This window comes from Akebia trifoliata, chromosome 8, assembly GCF_017979445.1.
Source record: "Akebia trifoliata isolate Shusen 1 chromosome 8, ASM1797944v1, whole genome shotgun sequence".
NCBI lineage: Eukaryota > Viridiplantae > Streptophyta > Magnoliopsida > Ranunculales > Lardizabalaceae > Akebia > Akebia trifoliata.
The window spans coordinates 24,452,588-24,460,554 of record NC_141382.1 but is presented as its reverse complement, the minus strand read 5'-3'; positions in this window follow the sequence as shown (position 1 = coordinate 24,460,554).

Genomic DNA, 7,967 nt, shown 5'->3' with positions numbered 1-7,967 from the left:
GTAATATTTTTGGCATTTAGTGACTTTCATTTAAATAAGGTGCCAATCAACCTAAAATCAGGATAAGCGGCTCAATTAGAGAAAAGGGAAGGTGTTAGACACCCTTTCTTCCCCATCAAGTAGTGGTAACCTCAAAATAACTCGGTCATTTTAGAATAAAAATGCGAATAAAATAAAAATACCACGTGTTGACAGATTGCACCTTATATAGGGATTTGCTATTGACTTTAGTTTATAAGGATCATCTCATTGAAGGAGATAATCTTTATATGGACCTAGCCTGGGGGACAACATGTTTTGATGAGTGTTGGCTATGGTTATGGATCCATTCTCATGAGTTGAGAAGGATCCGAATACCAATTGCTTTAAAATGGTTTAAAAGTTTTAAAATCGATTTTTGTTTTGAAAGTGATTACAACTCCTATACTTTCAACCAAACCAATATCCGATCTACCAGAGATAGGGGAGAGAAGTATTACATCTTAGAGGCTTTTTAAAAAATAAAATAAGTGAGGAGGTAGTAGAAGAGGGATATGGAGAGGGGAAAAAGAGAGGGGGGTGTGTTTCTTCTAGACCACCTTGAAACCTTAATGTCTTATTTCTTTCCTTCCTTCTTCTTCTTTTATGCCTTCTCCTTTGAGTCCTTAGTGAAATATGGGAATATTTTTCTTTAAGATTAATGTTAGGGTATGAGGATGAAGTAGAAAAGAATTGAGAAAATATTTTTTAGTTTAAGACTTGGGTACCCATTTTGGAAGATGGGGGGGTACTTATAGGTATGGGAGGTTACTTTTGGGGGTAAAATAGGGTGAAAAGATAGAAGAGTAGAGAATGTCATGAGTTTTGGGGGTGAGGGGTGTGAAATTTAGAGTTGGGAAGAGGATATTTTTGGAAGGAAGATAAATGGATAGATTTTTTATCCAAATGGCTTGGATCATCCCCAATCCATTTGGGTAGAGTATTTTGTGAGATGAGATGATGGGGGATTTGGTTGGAAGAATAGGATTGAGTATTAGTTGGGATGAGGAAGCAAGGTGTTTGATTAAAAGAATGGGTTGTGTAAGGAGTTAGGTGTTTAGTTTTTTAGGAGGGTTAAGGGAATGATGACATTTGTCAAAAAGGAGATAGAGCGGTGAGGTGATTAGATGAGTTGATTGGAAGGAGGGGGTGTGGGGATGGCTTGTAAGAATGGATTGAGGGTGAATGGTGTAGGGAGGTGTAGGTTGTGATGTGAGTTGGTGGTGTGTTTAGAGAGAGCTGAGGTTAGGTTTATGACATGGGGGTGTAGGTTGTGATGTAGGTTGGTAGTGTGTTAGAGAAAAGTGATAGATTAGGATGTAGGGGATATGGGTTGTGATGTGGGTGGTTCGATGTGTTAGAGAATAGGAATGATTTTTTTTATGTAAGTTGTGGTGTGGACAAGTGTCCCTTTGATGATCAAAGGGTGATTGGTTGATGTGGATAATGGTTTGTTGGTTAGGATTATGGATTATGGATCTGGGTTTGAATTGGTTTGGGGCTATGGTGTGTTGGGCTTGGATTTTTGAAAGATTGTAGGTTATTTGGGATTGGGTAGGGTTTATATTAAGATGGGACTTAATGGGTTGGTGTGTTTTAGGATTTAGGTGATGTGGGATTAAGTATAGGTTAGGTTGGATAAGGTAAGAAATGATTTAAGAGTTTGTGGGCCCTAAACGGGCTTAAGGTATTTTCGATTTCGAGGGTAGAGGGGTGAAAGGTAGGGAAGGTGGTGGGTATCCTAAGTCTCATTCTAAGTTTATTAATATTTTTAGGAGTCTTAGGGATCCTCAAATTGATCAAAATGTCACGTTTTAATGAATTGGACTTTTTAGGCCCATTGACGAACTTTATTGAAAAATCTATTTTTTGGGGTCCTTTTGAGTAGAGGCATGTTCAAATTAGGGTGTCTACAGGGGTTATGCCCATCTTCTCCATTGTCTCCACCAGACGGTAAAAGTTGCCCGACATTTGGCCTAGGACTCGGTTTATCTTACTCAACACCTCCCTGAGAAAGAGAGAGAGATGGAAACTAAGATTAGCCTTGATTTGGCTGGTGCAGACCATAATTTTCCCCTGACAATACTTGTCAAGGTCCTTAGGGTCTTTGTAGACCCGAATAGACACAGAGGCAGGAATATAAAGTCCCCTTTGAAGTTGGGTCATGTCGGCAACTATTGAGAAATCAAGTTTGCAAAAAAGAGAATGTCAGAACAGAAGATTACCTCAACCTGAGAAAAATAAGGATGACAATGAAGTAGAAAGAGAAATAGAGAAAGAAACCGTTGTGAGCGCATGAAGATGAGACTGGAGAAAGCAATAGCATAATAAAAGGAAAAGTTAGCACAACATTTTTTATTTATAGGAGAAAGTACAAAAAGTACGTACGTCTGGGAGGACAACCTAATCCAACCTAACCAGCACAACTTGGGGCATAGTGCTGATGTTAGTGGGGCACATGAACGGATATAAATGAAGGATGATTCGTCTCAATTGTCAGAAAAAGATGTGAAATGACATTACATTAAATGCATCGATTCATTTAGAGTAGAAGCAATTATATAGAATCCTAGCAGCCAATAAGAAGGAGGTTACGTGTCTCGAGAAGACAGCCAGACTTCGCATCTTCTTGAGAGGGGTAATTGTATAGGAAAATAACCGCGTAGTTATCTAGACCGTACATGTGTCTAGGCCGGTTGATTGGTACCATGCGTAGATCAGCATACAGGGTGCTGCCTAGCAGTAAGGCAAGCTAAGGCAGTAAGTGTCTGACTTGATCAGAAGGGTAGCATAGCATTGAACAAGACCCGGTCTACCAAGCAGGACATACCTGGTCAAAAAATATCCGTAATGCTGGTTTGCACACGCCAAGCCCAGAAATCTCCCCAGTATACCATATCCATGCAAAAGATCCCCATTTCCATTTAGGACCCTATGAATCAAGAGATTCTTCGGGATCACCTCCTGTGAGAATAGGAAACCCTCATTCGAAGAGAGAATCTATAAATTGTACACTTTGCATAGAACGATAAATATTTTGGCAGATTGGAGGTCTAACCAGTATATTTGATTACTCATTTGCTTCTCTAACTTGAACGTAAGAATTTTTTTGGCAAGTACCACGCCGGTATCAACAAGGAGGTAGCAGGAACGACTTCGAATCCGTGAGGCAGAGTCCATCAACACTGTTCACCGGAATCTAACCCCACATAAATTATATAACTTATAAACATATACTTACATAACTTATAAACTACAAATAACTATATAATATATATTTATATAACATATACGTATTTATATAAATACTATATTTTTGTAATGATATAAATTATATTATTTATAAATAACTATATAACTTATACTTATAAATATATCACAAAATAAATAAATCAAGAATGAACCATAACTCTTTTATTGATGAAATTGTAAATTATATTGAGTATAAAAGTAAATTGTAAAAAATTAAACTACTTACTGTTACAAAAATAAAGAGGCACTGCATCATAATAGTTTGAATACATCCCATCTAAGTTGGCACCCATTCATTTACAACTCAACCCAAATAAATAATAAAAAGTTAAATTAAATTTGCAATTTCTCTAATGATTGTTCTATTAATTGTTATAATCATACTTCTTCTTCTTGTTCTCCTCTTTCGCCTAACTATCAATCATTCAAACAAATTAAAGTTTATAATGTATCCGAAACTAAACAACTTCTATATTGAAATAGAATCATTTCACTCGTACTAAATGTTGATTCTAAAGCCACAGTAAATATAAGAATTATTAGTACATTACATGTCATTATTTTCACACACGACATTGCATATAATAACTTTTCCATCATTCTAAAATATTATAATAATTTTTTTTTTTTTTTTGGGGGGGGTTTTAGGTTGGCCGTTGAGGGAGGAAACCACAAAAATTCAAAAAAAAAATGATTTTCTTTTTAAATTTTCAATTTTTCAATCCTGGTTTGGTCTAGGGTAACGGTCTCGAAATTAAGTTCAGTTCAGTTCGATTTGGGGGGTAAAACCGAACTCAAACCGATTTTTATTGGGTTCGGTCCTTATTTTCAATCTAGGTTTTGGGTTACGGGTAAAATGTACGTCCCTATTTTAATATAATATAAAATAAAATAAATTTAACCATCCACATTCCACATTTACATTCACCATATGAATTAATTATTTTTAAATCCCATAACATAAAATAATACTTGGAATTACATCCCACCATTAATCATGATTACATTGATTAACGCAAGTAAATCCAAAGGATATTTGTATCTTATGACAACAATCCATTGTTTGTTGTTTTCAGTACAGTAAAATATCAAAAAATATTTTTTCAAATATCTTTAAAGTAAAGTAGACTCTGAGCTTTCCAACGATATATAGAATATTAAAAACATATAAGAATCGAGTTTTGGTGAATTTTTTAACTATTTTCACAGTCTTAATCATGAAAAACAATTACACATCTTTTTTAGATCTGGTATAATGGGATTTTGACATTTTCAAAATTGATTTGATTTTATCAAATAAAATAAAGATTTATTATTAGATTAAAAAGTAATGGATATTAAAAAAACAAATTAAGATATTCTAAAAAATCTTTGATGAAGATACCTTTTTTTTTCAATTGTCACTTTAAAATGGCTTAAGAGCAAAAAGTCATAATCATCCAAATGGCTTATTTGGCTACCATTAATAAATAAAAGATATAAATGATTTTTTTAATTAGCTAATTGCAATTTCTTATGGATTAAACCAAATTTCAATGGGCATATGGACAAAGTATTTTCAACCATGGCCAAGAAGATATTATCTATAGTATAACAAAAATATCTAATGCCTAAGGGCCAAAACAATTTTGAAAAAAAAAATATTCCACAAAATTCTTGATCCATATATATTTAGATCTTATAAATATATTCGAGGAAGGATCTGCATGAGAATTCTAAATCTTCCAAACCTGGGGAATGAATGCACTCCAAGTCCCCATCTCTTCTTTCTACACCAGTCGAACGAAAGGAATGGAAGCAAGTATTCTTCTACACTGGCTGACCCCAGCTCACTAATAAAAAGTAAGGAATGCCCGGAAATAAGACACCCTGCCATTGGTGTTGCTTTAGCTGGAGTGGAGGGATTTATGAAGCAATTGTCCAGCCCTGCTCTCGGATCCGTTCGGCTCTCTTTCTCTCTTTGGTCCCTTTCTCAAACTCTACTTACGAGCCAATTTTTTATATCAAAATTCTAATCAAACTTCGATACCACCTTAATGAAAAATTTTGCGATTTTAGCAAAATTTTAGAATTGATTTCGTTCAAAACGGTTGAAAGGCGTGGTACTAACCACGATTAAGACTCTTTTGGCTTCGCAGATAGGGTCAATGCATTCACGATAAAAAAATTCCCTCACGAACAAACCTCCTTCAGAGTAGTTTTCTTTATAGCCAATGTACTCCATGGAAATAGTGACAAGTAAAGACGATGAAAAATGATGACTAAAATGAGCAAGGTAAACTCACAAGAAATGGGGGAGATCGTCAGAGGATGGCGATGAGTTCAAAAATGGTAACTTTGAGCAATGAGAGTAAAAATAGTGAGCCCTAATAGATTGCGCGCAAACCCTAAAGAGGGTTGCGAGCAAAATGGGAAAAGAGAGAAGAGGAAAAAATGAGGGCTAAAATGAATAAGAGAAAAGGGGGGCATTTATAGAAGATCTCATGGAGGTGTTGGGGAAAAGAATCTCCATTTTAACAACTCTCGAGATCTCGGTTTAAACTTAATTGTGCAACGAGAACATTTTCTAAGTAGTTTCCCAATTATTGGAAACTATGTGGATAAAAAATTCAAATCATAAAGACCAGAGTTGAAAGAGTCCTATTTGACACGTGGTAACAAAATGTATTGCTCATGCAACAAGTGGAAACTGACTGAGTTGCACGACTCAAGCTTGTGCAACACGTTAAGAATTTGAGTCCTGATAATATGACTCACCAAGTGGCATACTCAATCGACTCCATGATGTAGACAAGTTCGAGAAGAGTAGATATGTACGCCTTGGGATACACGGTTCCCTCGGGATACATTTTTATGTGAAATTGTAATCGTGTATTCCGAGGCATACAGATCTACGATTCCCAAATTTGCACATTAGGGAGTCAATTGAGTATGCCACTTGGCGAGTCATATTATCACAACTCTAAGAATTTAACTCCCAACAACTAAGGATACTAGGAAGTTATAAATTGTTAGAGCATGATGGTAAGGATAACCCACGATCACATATCAAAAAGAATATGTATAAGCCATCACTAGAATTAGTAAGTTATATGCTTGAATTCCCCCAACTATGGTCTTTCAAAAACGCTATTTTCTGACTTAAGCATCTGAGTCTCTTTTGTAAAGATCAACACCTACATATATCATTTGAGAGTTAACTTGGGATTGATGATTCTTGTTGAGTTATATCCAATATTACTCCAAAAAAAACATCATCAAAATTCGTATGATCGGGTAAAAACCTCACAACAACATAGCCTATTTTTATCAAAATACTCTTATCAACTTAATTGCATGGTAAAGTTAGTACATATTTTGAAAAGGGTTGGGATCAGCTGGCAATAGGCAAGTGAGTGATGGTTTTAGAAAATGGGATATACAAATTTTTTAAATGGAATAAAAATAAAAAATCCTAAAAAAATTAGGGATTTTCCTAAATATTTGGATATGGGTGTGAAAAGCATATATAGTCAGGTTCAAGGGACAACAAGATAGCCAAACTTTTTTTTGTAAAATATGACTAGAAGTTTTGGAATGAGCTGATTTTTGGTGATGATCTCTATAGTGGAGAGATTAACCTCACTAAAAATCAGCCCATTCTAGAATTTCTAACCCTAGTTTACAAGTTGAACAATGGTGGACCATCAATTTATAATGTTAATTTGTAAATCCCTTTTAGTGGGGTTATAAGTTTCTAAATTGGCTGATTTTTGGTGATGATGGTCTCCTCACCATAGAGATCGTCCTCACCAAAAATCAGCCAATTTTAAAACTTCTAACCCCATGAAAATTTTTTTACAAAACAACTTTGAGTATCTTGTTATCCCTTGAACCCAACCCTATATATAATATTAGAGGGGTTTTATTAAACAATTTTTTGGGTTAAAGGGGTAAAATAGGAAATACAATAAAAGTAGATGGTATTATTGCTAAGGGGAGGAGGAAAGTAAATACAAATAAATGGGGTCATTGTAGCTGGTTGGGATGTTTATCCCCTACAAGTGGGTCCTACCATTGTGTTTTATAATATACATATATGTATGTATGGGTCATGTTCGACAACCAACATTAGGAGTTAAAAAATTGAGATTAAAAGGGTAAGAGATAAAAAATAATAAAGTAGATTAAATGGGTAAAAAAGAAAATATAATAAAGTTATAGAGAATGGAAATCTTCTTTCGGGTTAAGGGGGGTAAAAGGGAAAAAAAATAGATTTGGAAGATGTGAAGATAAAATATAATAAAATTAGAGAAGGTGAAAAATAAAGGAAATAAAGTAAGTCCTATGACAATATAACTTGATAGGAGGTTTTTCATAATTAGATTTGTCTCATATAACACTGTAGTTGATTGGACACTAGTGTCACACACAACTATTCCAATTCAATTGTGTTTTATATATACTTATATGTATGTATGTATGGGTCAGGATCAACAAGCAACATTGGGAGTCAAATTTTGTCTTATAATGGTTAAAAGTTTCGGATTGGGATGATTTTTTGTGAGGATGATCTCCTCACATATTAGATCATCCTCATCCTAAAAAAAGAAAATTAAATAAAAATTCAGCCCAATATGAAACTTCTAACCCCCTCAAAATTGGTTTACAAGTCGATGAATTGTGAACCATCGATTTTTATCATTAATTTATAACCA